Below are 26,275 nucleotides of genomic sequence, written 5' to 3'. Positions count from 1 at the left end.
CAGGAGGCTTCTGCAAGCTTGCCTAGACACAGCTTGTGCCTAGCCTGGCACTGAGGGTGGGAAATACCCTTTGTGAAGTCAGCTCCTCGAAGGTTTTGAGGCAAGCAGGGCTTCTTGTGTCTCCCCCACCCCTTTCTTCTCTGTGTCAGTTTCCCACCTCCGTCTTGAATGTAAGCCTCTTTGAATCTCCTCTAGTGCTTGCTGCAGACCACCTAACAGAAGATGTCTATGCCCCGGGTTAGCCCTTCTGTGCTGAGGCCATTGTACACCAGCTGGGCTGCCTTTCTGATCTGGATGGCTCCAAAGCTGTGGTGCTCCCGTACCCTCGCCCCCAACCTGTGGGACGAAGCACTAGGAAGGGCCTTGCAGGGCCCTGGAAACCCCTCAACGAGGCGGTGGCTGGCAGCACCGTGGATGTTTCATTCCACCTGAAGGATTCTCTGAGCCCGTTTCTGCTGTGTACGCCCCAGGCAGTACAGGCAGTGAAGGTCAGAGGGGGTCTAGGCTAATTCCCATGCCTTCAGTAGGCTGTAGCCACAGTGCTGGGATGCAGTGAGTGTGTGCTCAAGAGAGACAGCATTTGACAAGGCAAGAACATCTAATGACTCACACAGTATGGTGCACCATGGTGCTGCCTGAGAGAGCCTGGGAACTGCCCCATACAGAGATGAGAATTACCCAGAAATGTGCCTGGTAAGCTTGGAAAAGACTGCACTTTGCATGTACTTGCTGGTCCTTGAGCACTGGGAAATTGTGTGTGCAGATAGGTACTCTCTCAATTGAAAAGAGAGCTGATCTCCAGACCCAGAGCTGGGCATTCTGGTTTTTAAGATTTTATATATACAATATATAATATATGCCTATATATTATACACAATACAATATATATACTTATATAATGTATATTTATGCATATGTGTTTTTGTCTATATTCATGTATATGTACCATGTGCCTGCCTGGTGTCCATAGAGTACAGACCATGAAGTGGGATTCCCTGGAACTGGAGTTACAGATGCTTGTGAGCCTCCGTGTAGGTTCTGGGAACTGAACGCAGATCCTCGGCAAGAACAGCAGCGCTCTTAACCACCAAGCCATCTCTCCAGCCCCATGTCACACTCTATTACTATACATCTACTGCTGGTGATAATTTCCTGCCAGCAGCCTGCTTGACACCTTTTATCATTATCAAGGCAAGCCAGTAGAAAGGAAGCTTCCAGCTCGGCCCTAGACTGCTTTCAACCTATCCTTTCGCCAAAGCTTGTAGTATCTTCAGCAATGAGGATGTATGGTCTGGTTCTGGCATGCAACCAACAGCGGTGGTGATAGCTTCATGGTTTGTGGGGACTGGAGCATCTTCCTGGCCAACAACTCACCTGGAAGTAGCCTACCTCAGGCACTTAGGTTCTCATTCAAAATATTATGGTTCTAGTGAGCATCCCTTTTCACTTGCGTATTTAGTTTAAATGCATTGACTTTTGTAGCCACCATTCTTCTTTTTTAAAATATTTTTTTTTACATATATATCAAGAAGAACCATGAAACAATGAGGAATTATATTAATGTTACATTCATAGTGTTTTGGCTATTTGTATTTGGCAACCTTGAAAAAAACATTTTCCTACCTTGGTGAGTCTAAAATTCTGAATGTAAGTAAGTCAGTATCTATCATATCTCGCCATTATCAACTTAAAACATCTGTCTAAACCTAAGAACAGCTTAACCCCCCAAACAACTAAGCTTAATTGTGAAGCTAACCTATTTGGTCTTCAGCCCCATCAGAGACTTGAGAAGGAGTAAAATTAATTACCTGAGTGCTTTTACAAATTTTAAGACTCCCAAGGGTTAGTATTATATAAAGAAATCTCTTTACAGGACGAGCAGCAGGTGTCAGTTGGTCTTGCATCTTTCTACCTGTGATGATCTCTCTGGAGGCAACTCACATTGCTCTGCCCAGTTCAAGGCAGAGTTTCCTGAGTCCACCAGCTTGGCAGCTGACCCAACAGCACTCCACTTTCTCTTGATGTTCACTAGGGTGTGAGGTCAGCATGGATGCTCCTGAGGGTGAGGGAGGGTCTGGCTTCAGTGTGACTTTTTTTTTTTCTTTTTTTTTTTTTTTTTTTTTTTTTCTCTATGTCTGCCTCCAAATCTCCCCTTGCTAACATAACAGGGCAGTAACACTGAATCAGGGTTACCCGAGAGTTTCATTTTAAATTGTTAGTTCCCTAAATTTCTGCCCCTAGAGAAGTTCACCTTCACAGGCACACGAGGTAAGGACTCTGGAGCTGTCACTCACCCATAACCACGATGGAGCAGGGGCTCTGGGGGGCTTGGGAAGCTACACAGCCACATAGGTGAGTCCCAATCAGTTTTCCTCACCGAAATCAGGACTTTTCTAGATATCGAGGCTCCTGTGCCAGATGCTAGAAGACATTGTCCTCTGAAGGCCACAGTAAATTCTTCTCAGACCCCTGGGGATTGTCTTCCATGTCCTTCCCATAAGCTGGGACCCCCTACATTCCAAGGACAGGCCTACCATGCTTACAGGAACAACCCAGCACGCTGGCGTCTCCTCAGTGGCCTGCAAGGACTGGAACCTACCAGGGTCTTTGAGTAAACAAGGACAGTTCTCTAGTAGAAAGGTCAGGTGGTTATGACTAGATTTGCTCTGTGACAAAAGTAGGGAATTGGCAGCTCTTTGCGACGCTGCCGGTGGCAGGTAGGGGGACAGGTTCCTTTCCACAGACCCTGCAGCCAAGATAGCTCATGGTGAGTGGAGGCATCCCTTGGATACCTCCGGCCTAGAGGTGCTTCCTTCTCAGACTCCATGTGGCTGTGAGTCACCATAAGGCTTAAATTAGAACTGGAGTCGGGATTCTGACTCAGTAGGTGGAGTGGGCTTGCTGGGGAAGCCTGCCTGCTCCAAGTTCAAACATGTAGAAATTCTCCTCAGGAACAATGGAGTAGTTTATCTAGCTATTTCAGGCAAAGGATCCAGAGCTGTGGTTAGATACCTTCATTTAAAGTCCCTAATAGAAGAGTCTGGGGAGGTCTCCCTACTTCCCCACCTGTGCATGGCCTCATAAATTGAGACAAAGATCAGCTTTCCTTTGGAGTCCTACCTGCCCCTTTGATGGTCATGGGATATTGGTTTTGTTAAGGTTGAATATATATGTGCATATATTCAAAATATGTACTATTTATTCAAAATATATGTGTATATATGTATATACTAAAAAAAAATCAATGAATCTACATTATCCCTTTCAACACCAGTACAAGGCACTGTGTTTGTGTTTCCTGGTGATCTTGTTGTTTAGTAGTTTTCTTTTTTGCCTCACTGAGGTATTACAATGCCTTTTTGTGCCGCTCCACATGCACATGAAACGGAGTTTCCCTGTGTTTATGTGGTGTTTGGGATTTAAACAGGTGGTTTACTGACCTTTGCTTTTCTATCCTCCATTTCTTCTTTGTTGGGCTTAGTGTGTGCTAACTGCAGCTTGAAATCTGGGGAATAAATAAAGCTGGTGAATTAATAATGGTCATGCACTATCAGGGAAAACCCTGCCCACAGTGCCACCGTGTGGCCATGAGGTCAAGACAGAAAGCAAGCAGGAGCTCAGCTCACATCTCCTGAGCCAGGCTCCTCCATAACCCGGGCTCCCTTCCTCCTTGAGGTCCTCAGAGTATGGCTATCTGGAGCTTGTTTTTCATGCTTAGTTGCAAAGAGCTTGGCCCTCACATGCAAGCTTTAACAACCTGTCGCCTAGACTGTAGCCACCCTGGTGAGGTCTCTGGATAGTTATGCCAATTAAGGCCTTCAGCTGCAGTGACTAACACGTATGAAAAATGTGTGAAAACTCTTAGAAAGCTAAAGAACCCATAAATGGTCCGCAGGAAGTTTATGCAAGAACCCGTCAATGAATTAGCAACTTGGACAACCTCAACCTTAAGGAAAGAAGATTGGCTCCTCTCACAGGTGGGATAGGAAAGGTTTCCATCAATAAACAGAAGGGTGGTGGCCCATGGCACAGGTACACCTGGGTTTATTTCACTCTGTCCCATTCTCAGATTTGGACGAAGGTAGATTTTTGCTAGGATTCATATTAAGAAAAGCTCTGAGGTGGATGTTACATTTCCTGTTCATCCTAGCCTTAGTGGACCAAAGGGTGTTCAAACCCTCCCTTGCTATCCCATGGCCTTGTGAGGCCTACTCCTCAGTACTCCAGCCACAGCTTGCCCTCATGAGACAATAACTGCCAAGCAAACTGGCAAGCTAGTAGCAACACCCACAGTGCGACAGGCTGATCTTCGCTGGGCTTGCTTTACCATGGACCCTGTGCATTGTGTGCCAGAAGAATTTCAGTTTTCCTGGGAGCTCAGCAGCAGCTCAGGCTCTGCAGTCACATGCCTGGACCACCCCAAGGGGGACAGAATTGGGGGGTTCTGAGGCATGGCTGACACCCCTGCTTGGAGCAAAATAAGGAGGAAACTAGAATAAAGAGCTGACGCTTGATTACAAAGACAAAACTTTTAACACTTCAAAGGTCACTCCAGCTCACTGTTGTGGCATCCATGACAAGGACAGAGCTGAACCCACACACCTTCCGTATGCACAAGTTGGACTTAACCCATTTAAAAATAGTCATTAATGTCAGTAATTATTTAAGACACTGCTATAGACAGCAAAGATTTATATACATTTTTTTTTTGCAGAGAAATTTAGCTGTGTGCATTTGTCTTAGTTTTCTTTCTATCGCCATGATAAAACACGTAACAGTCTGTTACTGAGTGCATAGGTTCCTTCTTCCCAGATGACCCTACTTGTGTCAAGCCGACAAGCACAACAGTAACAACAACAACAACAACAACACGTGAGGATGAGCAAAGAGGCTGATGGAACTCAAGCCTGGCATAGCTCAAAAGGCTGAACATTTTAAAATATTTTAGTGTTATTTTTAAGTTTATAGATATATTAACCAAAGAAGAGTTTAATGGAGGCCATGTGTGGCTACACAGACTGAAAGCTCTATTGTGCTCTCTTCAGGATCAGCAGTGCCCCGCCCAGACAGTCTTTCTACATTTGTCAGCACGTTCTACAGTAGTCACAATAAAATCAAAGGATGAATGTTTGTCTTTCAAACGTCGGGTTAGTTAGCAGACTGGCAAAATCCAAGTCCTGCAACCACTGATAGTGCAGAGGGCAGTATCTCAAGGGAACTTAGAAAAGAATGTGAGTTTCCTATTGCCAAGCAAGAAAAATCAGCTTACACACACCTTTATCCTAGCCTTATTTAGAGATTAGAAAACCATCCTAAGGTATGAATTCCCACAGCACCTGCAGGAACCTCTCTCTGGCCTCTGAGGCTATAGTGAACTCTGCACCATGTGGGGATCACTGGAAAATTCTGGCATTAAGGGAGAAGGGTGGTTCTAAGGGGGGGGGGTTTGGCTTAGTGAAGACCTGAAGGGCTCCAAGGGCTAGGGAGGATGGGTAGGTAAAGCTGGTCCTGTAGAATTGAGAGGATTGGGTTGTCCAGAGTCTGGCAGGTGGCCCACACCAGCGCATTAGGAGCAGGTTGGTAGAGACCCTGAGTGTGCAGGGTTGCTCAGGTGAAAGGAATGAAGAGAGGGGATGTTGGGGTGAGCCCGGGCTTGACAGTTCGTTCCTGCTTGGAGCCTGTTCTCACCCTGGTCCTTGGGACACCCCATCCCCAATGGCTACAAACTCTGTTTAGCCCAAGGCTATCTCTTGGGGGAGGAGCAGACATTTCTTCCAAGACCTTGAAATTAAGTTATGCTACTTTATTTTTCTGTCCTAGCCATATATGAGCTCCATGGGAGTCTATACTCTTTAAAAGTGGATAGAAGAAAATAAAAATTCTACTTCCAGTAAATACAGGTAGGCAAGTCACACTGGGACTAGGGCTCACACACACAGGACTGTGCAGTGCTGACATTTTTTTTTTCAAAATTAAGTTATTAACCAAACATATTTGCTTTTGCTTACTTTCCTTAAGAAGATTTGGATGGTGTTGGCAGGGAGCACTAGGCAAAGACACAGTGTCTTACCAGTTCTCTTTCATGTATAGGTGTAATTTGGACCATCAAGTCTTAGAAAATGCCTGATATCAAGTGAGGTATTGATTTGAACATGACTCTGGATCAATATAAATATGGATCTGCATATTGATCCTATAAACCTTAACAAAGTTATCAGAGATCAAATTCAGACACATGTTTAAAGAATTCTGCTCAATTGGTTATGCTGTAGCAGAGCCCAATGGCCGGCTTGGGGTCTGCTCAACTCCCTCTGCTGTTGGCTTCCTAGCCAGACTCTATGCTTTGTGCTTTAGACACTACCCCATGAGAAACTGGCTGTGACATGGGGAAGAAGAGTCCAGATGTGAGGACTGGTGTGCGCTTGTACATACTGTAAAGATCTGGAGATACAGGGCTGTAGATGCCTGTGGGTCATGAACCTAGATGCCTCATGTGGGGAAGGAGAGCTTTTCATACTGATCTGAAATGGCTGATGGGCTATAATGTATCTATACTGCTTGTTTGTTATGTAAAAATGCAATGAAAGCAATTCTTTGCAGTAGGCATTAATATTAAAGATGTTCTCTTTCTCTCCCAGTCTTTCTTTGTTTGGTGATAAATGTGCACCAAGTATTTAAAAATCTTCCCATTTAGAAGCAATAACCTGTGCAATTTGTTTGCACATGTGTGCAAATGTGTGTGTTCATCTCTGCTCACATGTAGCTGTATAGTGTGTGTGCCTATGTGCAAATGTGTTCACATTCCACATGTGTGTGGAATGTGAGTGCTGGAGGGAGATGTATGGTGTGCAGTTCTTACACTTTCTCATGCCCCAGGCAAAGTACATTTTACTGTCACTCTCTATCCATTTTGTCCTCTTTCCAGAGTGGCCTGTCCTTTCTCTACTAGCTTTCTGTGGGCCGGACTCTGAAGGATTAGAGTGAGTGCAAACTGGATACTGTCTTTAGTGGAGCACCATGCAAGAACAGACCAGCTCAACTCTAAGACGCAGGTAGGCATAGTTCTGGTGACCGGCCAGTCTGCCCTCAGCCTGCATGAGCAGCGTGGACAAACACTGCCCTGGAATTCCAATTGTTTTGCCCAGCAACTTCCTGCATAGCTTCAGCCAAGCAGGGCTGATAGTGTCTCGGGTGCCCATTTCTTCTCATGGACGCTTCAAGTCAGCTCCATGGAAAGTAGAAGGCACCCCTCGGTGTAGGCTTTGATCTTTTAAAAACCTACTTTATTTTCGGTTCTTTAATGCCTCTACCCTCCCCCGTCCAACCCACCTACCCTAGATAGGACAGAAAAGAGGTTAATAAGGACAGTGGAGGTAGACCTTTTTAGACTCAGTTCCTTGAGGGAGATTCCACTCTTTGCCGTCAGGATTTCAACAGCAAACACAGCAGCAGGAACAAGCAGCAGTGGGAGCAACAACAGATACAGCAGGCTCTGTGAAGTCTTCTCAGGAGTATCTCTAGAATCATCTCGAAGCAGAATGATAAACAGCCAAGGGATGTGAAGCGATGCAAAAAGCATCCGATCTTAGTTATTTGGACTATTTATACTCTCCCATAGTCCAGACAGGATGTTTTGCAACTTGCAAAGACCATGCCTCTGCAAGAGACAGTTCCCTTTCTAGCAGGCAAACATCAACGCACCTTCACACAAGTCTGTTTCCCATCCCACACTTGGGACAAAAACGAAACCATGTTTACACATACATTCCAGAAGGAGGGCAGAGGCTGTGTCACACTGAGGATGTACCTGCCAGAAAGCACCAGAGTGGTTATCCGATGTATCAGTAGATAACCCATAGATGGATATTTAGCAAAGACATTCCTTTGTGGCCTAAAGGTGTTCACTGGCATCATAGGAGAGGCTGGAGGCTGTTCCTGGACCATCCAGTGCCAGTGAGCTGAAGGCTGGGATCGGCATCCACCCTGACACAGAACTGTTGGTTATGCTGAATCATAACTTCAATCATTAGTGTTTTTGCATGGTGCAGGGACCACAGCTGTTGTTACCACAGCCTCCTCCTTCCCCCCCAGCCTTTTATGGGGGGAGAAACAACTCAGGATGGAGGTCAGGGTCCCTCTAGGGGTTCTATGATGTCCCCATTTAAGGACAGGAGCTACAAGACTTGTCCCAACACATATTAACACAGAGGGTAGAACACAGGAGAGATAAAGGGGGGAGTGAGGAAGAGAGAAGGAGCAATAGTGGGCATATTTACATGTATGTCTTCATGACAGAAGAGGGCCTTAGACAGAAGAAGGTATCAGATCCTATTACAGATGGCTGTGAGCCACCATGTGGTTGTTGGGAATTGAACTCAGGACCTTTGGAAGAGCAGCCAGTGCTCTTAATCCCTGAGCCATCCATCGCTCCAACCAGCCACTCTTTCTACTGGACCTCCATGGTCAGCCTCAAGCACTAACAGGAGATTCATGTACAGCCCATCTAGGATGTGTCCACAGGTCCATGTGCCCCTAGAAAATGTCGTTCATCAGCCCAGGAGGCTTCTGAATGATCTACATACCTTCAGAGGAAATTGCAGCAGGGTACCAGTGATATCCCCAGAGTCCCTGTAAATAATTGAAGTGGTGTCCTTCATCTGCAGGGTTAGCATGGAGCGATGGTCTACAGCGAGTTCCCCAGAGTCTCCATAAATATCCATTAGACCCCCCCTTTGCCCACAGGATAAATATGGAGCCATGACCCCTCACCTGGGAAGCTCAAGCCGAGGGCTACCTGGTCTGGTTCCACTTGGACACGTAGAGCTGTGGAGGCAGGGCCAAGGCAGGGGAAGATAGTTTCCCTGACAGCACTTGGGTGGCTTCCACCTTAGTCAACAGAGTGCGGATGTCTCTGAGTAGGATTCTATAGCATGGACTTGGAGTAAGAACAGGTACCCATTTGCTGAATACATATTATATGGCTAGACACATGTCTAAACACAGGCAGGTCTGTGTCCAGCCTCCCAGGGCTATGCCAGGATCTTCTCCAAAAGTGTAGAGTGTGAGAGGGCGGAGGTCATTTCCTCTCAGTGACAGGAACACATTTTCGATTACGCTCCACTGTCCTCCAGGATGTGGTGCTGTTGACCTGTGTGGCTCCTACTCCTGTGTCTTCTGAAGCATCCTCCTGTCTCTGCTCCTTCTTAGGGCTAGCCTTCCCTCTTCCCTGTGCTGCCACAATCCCATGCTTTTTAAATTTTAGTTTTAGTTTTCTTGAATAGTTTTTACTAGCCTACGATGTAATGGGGTTTGATGCTCTCTTATAACATCCTCCTTATACACGTCTGTCTGCCTAACACTATTTCTTCTCATCAGACATCCGCTGTAGTAGCACCATTGGTCATTTCTCCAGAACAGCAAGAATTTACCTCTCCTTGCAGCTCTGGAAGCTGTAGGCTGAGCTTGTACATTGGACAACTGGCTCCGGCTGCAGGCTGCAGGTAGGGAGCCTCCTGCTCCCCTAAGCTCCTGGTATCCAGCTGAGTTCTTGGACTAGGTGTCAGCTCTACTGCCCAAGGCAATGAGCTTCACCATTACTCTGTGGCCATCTCTTTGAAGACTGTTTCAAGAAAAGGTACACTCTGAGGTTCTTGACGGGAGGGCATTCACCACCCCAGTGCCACGCTCCCCACAGTTGTTTTCCCAGCACAGCACCTGTCACATCTGCGTATCATTGAGTCAGTGGCCGTGTCCAGGATGCTTTTTCTGTGTCATATGGAGTCCTTGCCCTTTCTTGTCCACTCTGCTTGCCTCGTTGCTGTGGCTGGGCCTCTGCCCACAACTATTTAACTCCTACCATAGCAGAGCCTTCCCCACCATAAAGGATGGAGTCAGAATCTCCTGACCTGGGATGCAGAGCAAGCGCACACACAGTGGCAGCATGTCCTTTACACAATGCCCCCCACACTGAGATTCAGCCCCTGTGCTCCATAATTACTATCCTGTGGACTTTGTTGTCTCATACGATGTTTGTGTAGTGAACACGCCTGTTACTGTCCATGTACTTATGTACATGTACGAGGACTTAAATGGTTAAACATCTAAAGCAAATATACTCTCTGAGAAGAAATCAGACCTTATTTTCTTTTAATTTCAGAGTTGTCTGTGGCAAGCTGACTTGAAAGATGTTGAAATTGGATAGGTAATTAATTCACACAAGCCTACAAGAGAGGAGAAAGAACGGACAAATTATTTGTAACATTTTGTAAGCACTGAAATTAATGTAGTGTGAATTTGTCATTTCTACCCCACGTTACAGATTTTCTATATTATAATTTAATCTTTTTAATGTAAAAAGAATAGGAATTTTGCCCTTTCTGGCCTCTTGGGAAGCAAGAACTAGTGTATCTAATTATCAGAACACACAAAAACATAAAGGAATAGCAAGTAGTGAAATTATAAATGGGCTGGAACAGGACCATGTTTTCTGATTAAAGCCTTTTTCTGGGGCCCTTAGCAATCCTGTTGCCCCGATGTCCATAGTAATTGCATGTGTCAAAGCTGAGGCTTTGTGTAACTGGGACCGAGAGACTTACAATTTTAATTTAGACGGAGATAACTGTATGGTGCTTGAAGCCGGCCGGACCGGCAGGTGGGGAGGCAAGCAGGCGCGGAAGGCTCAGGCCCCAGGGCAGCAGGTTAATGGCAAGCCCCATCTAATCAGGGCATACCACAACAGTGGAATTTTTAAAGAAGAGAAATGCAATTTACTAACACAAAGCCAGCCACCTGCTCTCTTCCCTCCGTTGTCCATGCAAAGGAGGGTGTCTAATTTTCTCTATAGCTCAAGGGCAGTGCATTTTAACAATGGATCATCGCAAGGGAAACACACTTAAAAATGAAATTTCTCCAACATACTGGAATCTTAGACACAAAGAGAATTATCTTTTAACTTTTGTAAATATCAGGAAAGCGCGTTTTCTCCTCAGGAATCTCAGCTTCCCGTTTTGTTCCGAATCGCAGGTGACTTTTGTCTTTAAAGTTTTGTTTCATTGAAAGCTGTGTTTGATTGTTCTCAGGCAGGAAGAATTGTTCAGCAACAGAAGGTTCTGGCTTCTCTCTCTGTGGAAGGAGGTATAGCAGAGCCCCTGCCAGAGGGTATTTCCCTGGGTAGAGCAGCAGGCAGCACCTCGACTCCTCTGGGCTCTGGACAGTGCCTTGTTGTGTGACTGACGGTGACTGCAGAGCAAGTGAGGTTCTTCTGTGGCTAGCTCCCAGCAGCTCCCTGCCCATGTCTTCCCAGTTCTGTTCTTTCAGTTTCTACTTTTGGGCTCAAAAGAGCCTGAGTTAATAAAATGCTCCTGTTCAAATGGAGAGGTGAGGTGGTGTGATGTGTCCTTGGGAGGACTGCCTCAGACTGGCCCTACCATGGTCAGGTAGATCCTCACGGGTAGGTGGTACTTTCTCCCTGTATCTGTAAAGGGAGGAGGCAGGAGGAAAGCTTGGATTCTTTCACGAGGTTTCCTGCATCATGGCGAGTTAACGTGGATACCCTAACGTCTCCATCCCACTAGGGTCTCGTTACAGGACTTTTGAGGACACACTGTTTCAGCCCACAGCAGTTTCCATCCACTTCAGTGAAGGGAGCCAGCAAATTCTTTGCTCCTGGGGGGGGGGGAGCCTAGGCTCCAGGACATCCCTGAAGCAACTGGCATACTTTAGCTTGGGACCAGGGCCTTACAGAGTAAGACCTTTGCATTGCTGTTCAGAACTTAGTACACACATGTCATTGCCCCACCTTATAGAGAATGAGGCCGACCTGAGTGGCATCAAGGTAGCTTGTCTAATCGTTCCGGTGTTGGCGAAGGAGTTTAGGAAGGACAGGGGCTGCCTGTCAGCCTGAGAGCTCAGCTTGACAGTAATGTCCCTGTGCTGCTGCGGTACAGCAGGTGCTATCGAGACTGCCCAGCACAGAAAATAATCCTTGAAACCAGAGATCCAGTCACAGTGGCCCTTTCTCTGCTTGACTGAACAGGGTCTGAGAATACTGGCTGCTGGGCATCTCCCTCCCTGGGCCCACCCTTCACGGTCTGCAAAGCAGGCTGGCTTTGACTGTTTTGTCCCTTTGGCATTGAGGGCGAGGCCCTGAAGAGAAGGCAAGGACAAAGCAGAAGCGAAGGCTCAGGCCAGTTCTGGGCTCCATGGCACCTGCATTGTCCAGCCTTGCTCCTCCGAGCTCCTTGCTTCTAAGAACCCTATCATGAGCAAGCTGTGGGCAGGGTGAGACTTCTTCAGCCTTCCAGTTTTTCTTTTTCTTTCTTTTTAAAAACAATTAATTTAATTTAATTTCATGTGCATTGGTGTGAGGGTGCCAGATCCCTTGCAATTGAAATTACAGTTATGAGCTGCCATGTAGGTGCTAGGAATTGAACCCAGGTCCTCTAGAAGAGCAGACAGTGCTCTTAACCACTGAGCCATCTCTCCAGCCCCACAGTGCCGTTCTTAAAGGCTCTTACATCCAGGCTGTTCTCTGGCTACCTGAACCATAGTATTGCTAGAACTTGTAAGGTGTGAAAGTCCTCAAGTGCTCTTTGCAACACAGCCTAATGGTAGGTCTCTTCTCAGGGGTGCACCCATCTCTGCCATAGCACCTCACCTGCTATGAGCCAGGGATTCTGGAAAGCTCAGGGCAGCAGCCTCAGGTGGAAAGTCCCAGGGAGGCTGCCAGTAGTAGGACTTGTCTTTGGGTCAGTCCTGGGCCAACGGTGGACAGAGTATCCCAAAATAACAGGCAGCCATTTCTTTCCCCTGTGACTCTATTTCCCCAGGCTCAACACTGCTTCTCAAGCACATGTTAAAATATGCTTTTAAAAATATGGGGGCACCACCTCTGCTTTGAAAGAGTGCCAGCCAATCAAAGAGTATGGCTGGCTAATGATCACAACCCTTACCTGGCTGAAGGCCTCCTTGTCATCCCAAACATGCAGGACTCTCAGCCCACATGGGCGCCTGCTCACAGCTGAATAGACAAGACAGTGTGGGAAACAAGAGGATGGAAGCAAGTGGAATATGCTGTGTTTTATATGTATAATATATATATCTTCCGTTTTTACTCTAATTGCTCATGGTTGATTGCTAATTCATGTTGAGAGAACTATAGATGCTATGGACTAGGTCTTCCAACATCACTCAGACCACGGGCATGCATAGGAGTGGCCTGAGTGCAGTCTGTTACTCACAGGCAGGGCTGCATTCTCCTTTGGCTTTCGCGGATTCCGACGTTCTGTTCACCTGGCCCTCAGCTCTGCTCCCTTCAAGTCTGTTCAGATTCCAGGTCATGCGAGGCTGTGAAAGAAGCTCCCTTCCCTGGCTGCTCATGACCATGACAACCCCTTGAGAGAAACAAGTTGGAGGAAGGAAGGATTTGCTTTTGGTTTGGCATCACAGAAGACAGAGGGCGTGGTCATTTGGCTCCTTCGCTGTGATGCTATGGTAAAGCAGGGCTTCATGGGAAGAGGGCATGTGATGTAAAGCCGCTTGCTTCACAACGGTCAGGTTGCAGACAGGAGTGACGGAAGGGGATTTGCCCTTCATATGTGCATTCTCCAACCAGGCTTCAGCCTCCACAGTTCTTGCCCTCAGCTGTGTGTTGAGCTGTTTTTCTTGTGTGTTCCTGCACTTTCAGTTACAGGCATTACATATAGGTATTCAGTCATTTTATAATTGACATGTGTGTTGGGTGAGGGCGAGAGAGATGTCCTTTTGTTCTTGTGCCTGTGGATATCCTATCTTCCTGGCACCAGTAATTGAGGGGATTGCATTTTGTCTTAGGAGAGCTTTTGGCACTATTGTGGAAAGTCAGGCGGCTTTTGTTGATCTCTGGGCCCTCTGTTCCACCACATTGCTGCACATCTGTTTTTGTGGCAATAGCATGCTGTTTTTGTCGCTGTAGTATAAGTTGAGATTGAGTGTTGCAAACCTTTAGAGTACTTGGCCTAGGATTGCCCTTGGATATTTGGGGTATTTTGTGCTTCCATACACACTTCTGTGGTTCCCTCTATTTCTGTGAATGATGCAGCTGGAATTTACATCTGGATTTCCCCGAATTAGTTAACTTCTTTTTAGCAACATAGCCACTGCGTTAATCACTTTTCCCACTGTGGCAAAATGTCTGACAGTATCAACTATGGCGACCCATTGGGATGGAGTGTTCGCCGTCTTCTAGAGCCTTACTCACCTTTTCCTTCAGTGTTTTAAAGTTCTCATTGTGGAGGTCTCTCACCTCCATCACTAGACTTATTACCACGTGTGTCTTTTGTTCTGTTTCGAAGGGATCCTTTGTGAATGAGATCCTCCCCTGCTTGTTCCCCCAGAATGCTTCTGTATGTTGACTTCTAGTTCTTCTACTTTACTAACCCTGTTTATCATGTCTACAATTTTTTTGATAGAATCTTTAGAGTCTTTTAAGTATAGGAGGGCCATGCTATGTACAAAGAGGGTTTAATTTGGGTTCTTTTTTCCCTTTCAGATTCCTTTCCTCTTTCTTTCTTTCTTTCTTTTATTTTTTCCGTCTAAATGATTTACTTATGATGAGAGTGTAGTACTGAAGTTATTCACTGTTACTGTGCCTGGCCCTCCCTGTACTATCATGCCCAACAGGGTTAGTGTCATGAAATCAGGTGCGCCAGTGTTTATGCTTATGTAGTTACAGTCACTAAGTCTTCTTGGTTGATTGCTCCCTTTGTTAGTTATAGTGGTTTTCTTTATCTCTTCTAACTAGTTTGGTTTGATAGCTACCTTATAAGATGTAGGCATAGCCCCTTCTGCTTGTTTTCAACTTTTACTTGCTTGGTATATTAACTTTCAATCTCTATGTTTTCTTTTGTTTTGTTTTGTTTTGCCAATACGGTGTGTTTCTGTAGGCAATGGATGCTTAGATCTTGCTTTTGATCCAACCAACTACTCTGTATTTATTTATTTATTTATAGATTTATTTTATTTTCATTAATGTGTATGTATGCATCTAATCACATATGTGCAAGAACCTACAAAGAACAGTAGGTCTTCTGGAGCTAGAGTTACACACAGCTATGAGCCTTTGGATGAAGATGTTGTGAACTGAACTCCAGTCCTCTACAAGAGAGCTGCCTCAATTGCCCCTTCTCTCTCATAAATTTCAGAGTTAAGACGGCTTTTTATGTAGCGTTGTTTTCTTAGGCAGCTTATTGGCTCCTGGACCTTTTCTCTAATATTCATATATTAAAGGTTTGCTAGTTTACAGAGTTGGACATTATTTTTTCCTAGGTCTCCTTTGTCTATGTATTCATCTCATGAAAGTATTCTTTTCTGTTCTGTCATTTTGGGACCTTCTTTCTTCCCTCTGTGTATGTATGTCACAAATTGCTTTAGTTCGTGCTTGTCTTGGTATGTCTTTATTTATTAGTTTAAGAAGATAACTTTGCTGGATGTAGTAATCTTAGTGGGCAGTTATTTTCCTTCCAATCTTAAAATATATCACCTCATAGATCCTGGCTTTTAGGGTTTATTATTAGAGGTCAGTTGCTATTGTGATGAATATACTTTATAAATGAATTTGTAATTTTTTGCAGCTTTTAATAATGCTTTTTCATAGTTTTGTCATTTTGACTATAATGTATTGAGAGATTCCGCTCTCTGGCTTGATTATTTAGGCAATTTACCTGTCATCTGATTGTGTGGTTTTGGTCACAGGTGTCCACTGTAGAGAGTTAGAAAATAGTCAAGGAAATAAAAATCACCTGCAACTTGATTGCCTGGAGAGAACCTTGGTCCACCGTGTTCTGGGTCTCTCTTCCCTCTGTCTCTCCCTGCTGCTTTCTCTGTGTCTGTCTGTATCCTCTCTGTTGGTCCTTCTCTTTCTGTTTCTACCTTCCCTCTCCTCTGCCTGGCTCTGTCTGTGTACCATGTACATACACTGTGTTATTGGTAAGATGGCCTTGTGGAGTATCAGAAACTATCAGTTCTCAAAACTCCACACTACATCCCTGACCTTTACTTCCTTTACTTCTCACATCACCACTGAGGTGGTGGCCCTAGTACTTTTATAGTTGAAAGTATTGAGTAACTGGCTGGCTGTATTAAGTCCTTTCCTCATTCCTGTGACAGAGCACCAGCCCTGTTGGCTAGGGAGAGCAGTTCTGCATGGCTCCTGTTCCTGGAAGGAGCCTCTTGCTCCTCCCCACCCCTCATGGTGGTCTGTCACAAAGCACAGTCTCTCTTGACTGTTGCTGGAATCTTGGGCAGGCATGTCATGTGACTGGTCCCTTCCCTGCCATCAGACCGTCATCAGCATGTCCAGCAGGGGAGAAAGGTATCACTACACGAGAGCTGAGGCTGCATGATGGGGTTCATTCTTCTCTTTGAAAGCTCTCCTCCATATCCCTCACCCAGATTACTTGCTTGGAATCCTAGACACTCCCAGGGTTGAGGCAGAAGGGACAGAGGCAGATGGGGACACACTGACATTTGTCTGCCCTCGTGTCTGGTGTTTCAGAGTTGATTGCTACGGACCTGTGTGGCCTAAGAGGCCTCAGACCCACACAGCCCAATCTTAACTCAATGCTGAGCTCCTTGTTTGTACAGTCCCTCCACGGCCAGGACTCTTACTGACTCCCTTCTACAAGACCTTGCATGGCTGTTTCTCAGGCCCCAGACCCTCCTCTACATTCCACAGAGACTTCACAATGCTGCCATCTACCTCTCTCTCATGCCAGCTCCATCACGGTGACCCACATACACTCCTGTCCATAGAGCTTTTAAACAGTGGTCCCCTTAGTTCTTTGCTCAGCACGAGGCTGTCTGTACTGCCTCCTTCAACATCACTTGAACGGCTGTGCCTTCACTTTCTGGGAAATAAACCTCTCTCCTGGCCTGGATTTGTCATATTCCAGAGGCTCCCATGATCCCATGATCATTGCCTATACTTTTCTTCAGGTTTTTGCACAAAAATGGAGACACAAAACAGAGCAAATAAAAACCCGTAAGAAATGACAAGTTATCCAAATGGCTTGAAGGACACAGTCACAGCTTTTGATACCAGAAGTTCACAGTGCCCCTGGTACAGGAGGGGAGTAATCATCCTAGGATTGCCAAGTGCTCACACTCTATGTATGCTGGGAAAATTAGAGCATGCCCCCAGGCTTTCTTGGAGACCAGTGTCCCTGTAAAAGTGACAGATAGGGCTCTACCTCTGCAGTGCCCAAGATCCTGGCCTCACCCCATGGGGCATGGGAAGAAAATGAAGACATAATAGACAGGTTGGTGGAGAAAGGAATTCTACCATGATCAAGTTTGCTGCCCTGTCCTCACTCAGCCTAAGTCTATGTTCTACATGTGCACAGACAGATCCCCTCAGAGTGTATATGAAGCCAGCAGTCCTCAGGACTTCTGGGAAACTGATGTAGCCACTTTCACTCACAGGAAATTGTTCTGGTGCTCAGAGCAAGCTAAGCCACAGCTCAGTGTCGCTGGACTCTGTTCTACAGGAGGATTGTGTTTCTGCCTGAGTCACAATACAGAAAACTTCGACAGACTCCAGGTACAGGAGCCAGATGTCCTCCAGGTCTAGGGACAGAGTGTAGTAATGGTAGATCAGTGCTTGGAGGACCAGCATCCTAAGGCCAGAGGGCACCGCAGGCTGATCCTGGATTGGTGCTCTGGCACAGACATCAGTCCTTCATTGTGTTACAACAGTCACACAGCACGGCATCTAAGGATATGGGCACACTGTGACACACTGACACACTCATACTATCTTGTGCCAATCAGCTACGCTGTGGTGCCATGCGTCACACTATGTTAAGCTCTATCATTTGGCATAGCATTCTGTCTACCGTTATGTCACCTCACTCTGCTGATATGGATACAAGGTTACACTGAGACAACCTCCAAGACCCTAAGACCTGAGAAGTCCCGAGCATTTGTAACTTATCTTGAAACATCATTTCAAGCTGTTTCCCAGGGCTATGCTCTTATTTCTGCAAGTAAGGTAGATATGTAACTACCAACAGAGACCCCCAACTGTGACACTGGGCTCTCACTGACTCCCAGCAGATGTGGGATCACCTCCTCTTCCACAGACATCCCACACCCCGTAAACTCCCTCTGCCCTGTGATTCCCAGGTCTACACTGACATTTTACTATATGGATGGGAGAGGATAACTCCAATGGTAGGTTGCTCTGAGACTTACTGCTTAATGAGCTCACCCTTACTTGTTCTTTCTGAGCTCTGGGATGGCTGGTTCAGCTCAGCTGTTCTGGCTCAAACCCCTCTCCAGCTGACTTATTCAATCTGGCTTCTCTGGGCCCCTTTATTTCCCTGCTTGGCCTCAACTAACTCCAGCAATCTTTTCTCATCCTCTGGCTTCTTCTATTTTCACCTGTGTCAGCTACCTCTCTCATTGAATCTCTCTCTGTAAAATTCTTCTGGTAAAACTGCTAACTCCCCTCTCTCCACATTGGCCCTTAAGAAGCTTCCCTTTCCTCTCTCTTCTCCTGAGAGTTGGGCATATCCTATTCTGTCAAGTCTTTCTCTGGTCCGTCACTGTGTTTTTGTTTTTGGTTTTTTGGTTTTTTTGCCACTCAATTAAACATCACTTTCAAACATGGGTGCTTCCTTCTACAAACTAATCTTACCGTCATTGTTTGGGATTAAGAGCATGTACCACCAGGCCTGAACCTAAGCTTTTCTTTACCCGAAACTTGCGATGTACCAGGCTGGCCTTGGACTCAGATCTACTTGCCTCTGTCTCCTGGATGAAAGGCGTGTTTGTATTCCAGATGGATCACACAGACCTAGAAGGTCTTTGGGTGTGATCTCTTGCCAGAGCAGCCATGTTCTGAATTAAAATTCCTCTATGAGGAGGAAGTGGGGAGTAGGGTTTAGATCTGGGAGGAAAGCAACATCTACAAGTAGCTGGTAAATGAAGGCCTCTGAGGGCTCAGGGAGGGAGGAGGGAAACAGGGAGTGACACTGCCTCCAGGCAGATGTGAGGGCAGGTGGGTCCAAGGATAGAGGGAGGTGTGAGGGCAATAGACCACAACAGCTGAGCCCTGAGAGCCTGGGAAAACTGACAGAGTTCAAAGCAAGAACAGTCGCAGTTTGCCCACTACAGGCCAGAGGCAAAGTGCTCAAGGCAGGGTAGGATGCAGGCAGCTAGAGTGGAGAATGCGAGGTATGAGGGGTGGGACAGCAGAAACCCTGGAAGAGTCCCTGAAATTCAGGTGGGGAAGCCCTTCTGCTCCATAGTCATTCAACAAACAGCCCAAGAGGGAAACTGAGAGAACAAGTCCATCTGACCAATGTCCTCAGGAGAAGAAACTGAGGATCAGAAGTCGCCCTGCTCCATCCAGGTTGTGAAACCACTGGCCCACAACCCACCCACTGGCAGACAGCGGCAGGCCTGGCCCTAAGTCTCCAGGCTTGGGGCAAGAGTATTGATTTGTTGCAAGTTCGTCCATTCCTCTCTGCAGTCTCCTCCATTTTCCAATGTGCTCCTCCACTCGCCCCCCCCCTCCTCTTTCAGCCCACGGGTTGCCCTCCCCTGGCCCGCCCAGTGGTGGCGCCGTTGCGCTGGGAACGCAGAATCCTGTGGATTTGGCAGTCGGGTCTGGCATTAATCCTGGTATCACCCTAGGGTGTTAGGCTGCAGAAGCCTGGGGCTTAGGGGCTGAGGGAATAGGGAGTCTGACCTTGTCCCATCACTGTTTTTCAGTGGTTTTTCAGAGCTGCTTCTTTGAGGCTCGTCAGGGTACCAGTTAAAGGGAGCCTGGTCACTTTCCACAGACAATTTTGCTCACCTCCACCTATTTCCTGGAAGATCACCTGGTAACAGGTAAGACAGATTCCCACCCATATCCCAGTACAGCCTCCTACTGGAGTGTGCATGTCACCGGGGCTTGCAGCACTCAGACCATTATGAAAGCTTCTCCTCCACTCTCATCCTCCTTGGACCCACAGACCCACAGACTTTGTGGTAAAGCTGTCCAGGCTCTTACTGGAGCCCAAGAATTGCCACCTACATTGCGTTCTTGCTTCATTATACCCTTGGGCCCTGCAGGCAACAAGTTCCCCCTGCCCCCAGCATAGCTAAAGCCCAGGCCATACTAGGCTCACTGGGACCCTGTCACCAAGGGCTGGTGAGATTGCGGAGGTGGTTCTAGTTAAAGGCCTGGTTGTCCCCTGGTCCTCGACTCCTTTTGCCTTGCATGCTGGGCCTTACAGGTGGAGTGGCCTGAAGCTCAGTTATTAACGACCAAAGTTAAGGATGAGTCCTTCAGCCCAGCTGGAAAATGGTGACAGATGGAGTCAGCCATCACTTACCCTAAGCCCCAAGTGTTTCCCTGGACCTGATCATGAAAGCTGGCACTAGTATAGGGCTGCCCCTCTGCTCTTGGATGCTATATAGCCTGGGACAGAGGCTGAGGGACCTGTGGCTAACCACCACTGGCCTGCATGGGAGGGGACTGGAGAGGTCTCCAGCCAGTTTCTGCTCGTTGAATGTAAGGGTGGCCTTTCCCTCTGCACTAGAGTCTTGAAGAAAGTTCAAATTCAAAGGACAGGTAAGCGAGGCGGCATCTATCTGTAATCCCACCTCTCAGGAAGCTGAGGCAGGGATATGACTGCCATTTCAAGGATAGCCTGGTCTACTGAGCCGGCTAGCCAGGACTACATAGTGTGTGACCTTGTCTCAAAAAGAGGAACAACAGAAAAAGAAGCAGGGAGGGAATTCTATTATCACGGCCCCGTCTAAGCAGACAGGAGATCTTGCAGCAGGGTCCAAGCACAGGAGAAGGAAAGGTTGAGCGAAGGCGCCTGTGCTTAGCTGCCTGGCAATGGAAAAGGAGTTTAAATAAATCAGTACTGAAATGTGTGGCTTGCAGTCACCTGCCGTCACCCACGGCCTGCCAGGTGGACACGCAGAGTCCAGTCCATGGCAAAGTGTTTGTTTGAGCAATAGACCCTTGGGATGATGGTCCTCTTAGAGCTGCTGAGGCTCAGATGGTCCAGCGGTTGAAACATCCATGACACTCATCTCTGTGTTTCCGTATCCATTGCTGTCAGTTGCATAATTAACAAGGAGGCTGTCAGCTGAGAGGAGAGCAACTTTGCCTGATCCATTTAGAAAAGGCAGCAGCACTATGTAGAGGATCTTGGTGTGTCTGTAGAGCATCGTTTCCCAAATGTCAGTGGACAGATAAGGCCTGTTTTCCAGATGCAGAAGGAGAAGTGGGTTTCACACTGCCTGAGTGTATCCCATTGTGGCGACAGCACTTTTTTTTTTTTTTTTGGTCTGTAGACTGATTCCCAAGAGATGGAAGGAACTGGGAAAAATTAGCTTTGGTTTACACTCCAGCTTGCAATGGTTCTGGCTTTGGCATGATGGACCATGGGACTTTTATTACATTAGCCAGAGTTTCCCCAGTGCAGCAGTTTTGAGTTCCCTCCTCATGCGGATCTGAGCACCCAGCAGCTTCCTCAGTTCATGTCTGAGGGAGCAGGACCCACCTCCAGCTTAGGGCCCAGAGCACCTCCATCACAGGGATTTCTAAGTTTTAATCATGATCACAGAGCTGGCAAGTCAGGGAGTGGCTGCTGAATTGAATTGATGTGACTGCCACCGCAGTAGTTCAAGAGGCAGGTGTTTCCTGGGTGTTGAAAACTGGGGCCTTCCAGGAGCTGTGAGGGCTCAAAGGCGAGTGTCTCGGAGGACGTTGGTGCTGTCTTAGTTAGGTTTTTATTTGCTGTGATAGAACATTATGGCCAGAAGGGGCTTGTGGAGGAAAGGGTGTATTTCAACTTAGTTTGACAGCACAGTCCATCACGGAGGGAAGTCAGGGCAGGAACTCAAAGGAGGCAGGAACATGGAGGCAGGAGCTGCAGAGGCCATGGAGGGCTACTGCTTACTGGATGGCTCCCCATGGCTTGCTCAGCCTGCTTTCATACAGTACCCAGGACCATTTGCCCAGGGATAACTCCACCTACGGTGGGCTGGGCCCGCCCACATTGATTGCCAATCAAGAAAACGCACCACAGCCTTGCCCATAGGCCCATCTGCTGGAGGCATTTTCTCAGTTGAAGTCCTTCCCTCTTCCCAAATGACTCAAGCTTACGTCACATTGTCAGAACACTGTGCAGCACAGGTGCCCCTTCAAGTCTTAAACTATGATTTAGTTGTTCTCCCTCGTTGCAAGTATCTTTCTCTTACAGTAGTTTTAGTTTTACTCTTTCATTTGTCAGCTCTTGCCAAACGTTAAGGCCACCTGAGCCCTCGTCGTGTTTACCTCAGTTCACTGTGCAGTGGATGAGTGTGTCTCCCGGCCACGCTCTGTGCATGGCTGGACTTGCTGCCCCTCCATGAATGCAGAGCCAGGGCACTGAAGTCTCAACTCTGTGTCACACACGCTCTCCCGTCGTGCCACTTGGGAGCCAGCTGAACTGTGGGCCCTGGAGATGGTGATTTTTCCTTTGTTTATGGTCTCTAATTGACTTCATTTTTCCTAAGCATCCTAGAAAGTGTGGAAGGACTGACACCTTCTAGTGTGTGTGGGGGGGGGGGGTGGGGTGGGGGTGGGGATGGAAGAGGGAGACAAAGCTGGATGCTCCTGTGGTGATGAGGAGCAATTGCAGCCCCAGGCTGAGCAAAGCCAAATTCACCCTCTGCTCATCCACCACCATGAAAAACGCACTAGCAACAAACAAAAGAGTTAAACAGAAATTTCATAGATAAATTATTAAAAAGCAAAACCAAAACAAAACCAAAACACTTAATGTTTTCTATAATGAATCACAAAATGACCAAAGCATTTTTGAAGCAGAAAAGTTTATAAAGAATATGCTGTAAAAGAATAAGAAGTTTCACAAGAAGATTTAGAAAAGAACAAATTTGTTTTAGGGACTGAGGAAACAATTTTTATGAAAGAATAATGAGTGGGACATTTCTCGAAGAATTTAGAGACATTGATCTAGAAATGTAAGTATTACGATGAATCGCCACCTTCAGGACACCATCCTGACTCAGTGAAGAAAACAATGCAGAAAGCCTTAAAAGGAGCCAGAGAAGCCAGAGGCATAGGTCTGTTTCCTTGAGGCGTTGGCCATATTCTCAGGCCATCTTCATCATTTTGGGATCTGTTTCCAAAGTAGAAACCCACGTCCATTTGTGTTGCTTTAGCACACTTGAGACCAGATCATTTGCAAAGAACAGAAATTCACTTCTCCCAGTTCTGGGGGTGGAGTCCCAAGACCAAGGCTCCGGAAGAATCAGTGTCTGGGGAAGTCTGCTCTGTCTCCAAGGTGGTCTGTGAGCTGTGGGCCAATATGGAGGTAGGCAAGGAAGAGCTTTCCAAGCCAGGTCCTTTTGTGAGGGTGCTTGGTCCCTGTGACTCCATCGCCTCAAAGTATCTACTGCTTAATATTTAATTAACAATTGATGTGGGAGGGTCCATCCTATTATGGGATGGGTAGGTGGTCTCAATGGTATATAAAAAAATCAGGCTAAGTAAGCAATGGGGAGCAAGCCAGTAAGCATTACAATTACTCCTTCACGGCTTCTGTATCAGCCCCTGCCCTGACTTTCCTTGATTTGCTCAATATAGTTTTCCATGAATAGTCACTTGAACCTGTTAGATGGATGCTTTCCCGTGAGATTTAACAGAAAATGCTTTCTCTCTTCCAAGTTCCCAATATCAGAGATCTCAAAAGTTAACTCTGCACAGTGTCCGCGTAAGCCAAGCATAGCCAGTGTACACTCATTCCCAACAGCCAGACTCTTGAGGACTTGAGCACAGAGCACCAGACTGGGCGGAGCAGCTAGGAAAATGACAGAGGGGCCCTGCTCTCCTGAAAAGTATTTCTTACATCCTGAAAAATGGGGCAGGGTGATAGGGGAGTCGGGGGTGGCTGAAAAGCAAGAGTGATGGAGTGACCCCCCATCCTTTGCTGAGAACAAAAGCAGGGAATACAGTTCACCTTTGCAGGTACTAAGCCAGGTGCAAATGCAGTAAAGTGTTCTCCAGGGCCCTTGGCGAGAGCACTCCTTTCTCCTCAGCTCCACAGACTGCAGGTGAGTGCCTGCAGAGGCCCCCCACCTAGGCCTCAGGTTTTACTTTACACTTCCTTCCTTCTTCTTTTTTTTATTACTTGCAAAGGTGTTTTCACTTGATTTCGTGAGCACTAAGAGGGGTAGCCCTTGTGCCGCAGCCCACCTGGGGACAGTGTGTTTACAATAGCACCTTCTTAGGGGACAGGGAGGCCATTGCAGGGAGGTAAAGCTGTCAGTCCTAATTAGCTTTGTCTCCCTCAGACTTGAATGCACCCTGGGCCTCTCCTGACAGGCTTTGCAGGAGCCAGCTCTGTGATACAACCCTTCATGTCCAAAAAATTTCCACTTTCTTGAAGTCCTGTACAAAAGCAACTAAGGAAATTTCCAACAGGAAGAAAGATGGGCGCAGTAATAGAATATTACTGTAGGACATACTTAGCTCCAACAGTCTTAAAGTGTCCGTGTGAGCCATCATGTTGTGTGTATGTGTGTGTGTGTGTATGTATGTTTGTGTGTGTGCACACCTATGGGTGTGGTATGGACATATGTCTAAGTTTCAGTGCACAACTAGAAATAAGCATTTTTAGTAAATTTTCTCTATCAGAAAAAAAAAAAGTGAGGCGCTATGACTTCAATAGAATACTTATGGAATGTCACAATTACCATGCTGGCTCCTCCCACAATCCCTGCAGCCCTGTTTCCAGACTTTGGTGGTAGCAGACATTGAGGTATGCTCTGCGGAAAGGCATATAAATCCACATGTCACTGTTTTTTGTTTTTGTTTTTCACCTGAGACAAGAGTTTCTCTGCGTAGCCTTGGCTGTCCGAGACTGGATTTGTAGACCAGACTGGCCTCAAACTCACAATGATCTGCCTGCCTCTGCCTCTAGAGTGCTGGGATTAGAGGCCAGCGCCACCATGCATGCCCAGCTTTGTCATTTTTTATAACATCCTTGTGCTTGCCTAATTTTGGGAGGTGACCTCTCACTGGCCTGTGGCAGCTTATTCCCCTGGCTGTCTCCTACCCCAAGGCAAGTGGCCTGAGAATCGGGCTCACTGACTATCACGTACCTGGGTCTTTGCCTGCTCTGCTGAGGGGTACTTGAACAGCAGGGCAAATATAAGCATGCAGACTACAGGGAAGTCCCCGGGGGATGTGGCAGCCACCTTCTTACCTCCCAGGGGCATGGAGACAACAGAGGCCTCAGGAAGGACTCTATAGGAACCCTGGGCTGGAGAGAGCCATGGAGTGTGGCTGTTCAGATGGAGGGTATGAGGGAAATCCGTTGACATCCCTGCAGGGAAGCTGTCCCCAAAAGACTGTGAGCATGTCCAAAGATGTTCCCACTGGGAACAGAGTCTTAGGGCTGTTTGCCTGGCGAAGACGGGGTGCCACAGGGCTGGTGCCTCCAGTTGAAGGTGAGGCAATCGTGAGGTTCAGCTGATTGTGATGTCACGGTCATGCAGGGGTGAACACACACTCTGTCAACCCCTGAGCTCTACTTCCAGGGTAGAACCCAGCCACTCTCTTTCTCCCCTGGCCCCAGAGCACTCTAACTGGTCAATACACAGGGAGGGCGTTTGCCATGTCTGAGAGCCTGCAGCAGATGTGGGATGTCACAACGGAGTGAGCACTGACCTCAGGGGAGCCCTTCACTGAGGATGGCATTCTCCCACCAGCCTGACATAAAGCAGCATCTTATAAATAATCCACAGCCGGATCTTCTGCTTCAGCACCCCAGCCCAGCTGGGAAAGGAAAACAGGCAACACTGATGCTCTGCAGCAGGACGCTTTCCCGGGTTCAGGTCTGGGCCACCAAAGGGGCAGCCTGGGACCCACACATCTGCACGGGTCTCCAGGTGGGGCTGTGGCTAGCCACACTCATAGCCCTCCACTCTGCTGAGACGCAGCTAGCTTGCCTACTCTGCTCTTCGCTCTCTTCAGCAGGACTATGGCAGCTCTTACTTGTTTGCCAATCTGCAGGAAAAGCCCTCGCCTTCTGGGATTCTACTCTGGCTCCTTTTGGAGCCCAGGTGCCGGTGTATTAGGAGCTGTGACATTTGTTCCTTCAGGTGACATCAAGGACCATAATCACTAACCCAATGTCTGCTATAGCCTATGCTGGCTCTCTACATTTGGGCAAACAAGCAAGGCAAAAAGACACATCCCACCATGAGGAACTAAGTGACACCA

The sequence above is a fragment of the Acomys russatus genome, chromosome 9 (assembly GCF_903995435.1).
Source record: "Acomys russatus chromosome 9, mAcoRus1.1, whole genome shotgun sequence".
Lineage (NCBI taxonomy): Eukaryota > Metazoa > Chordata > Mammalia > Rodentia > Muridae > Acomys > Acomys russatus.
This window is presented reverse-complemented; position numbering follows the sequence as displayed.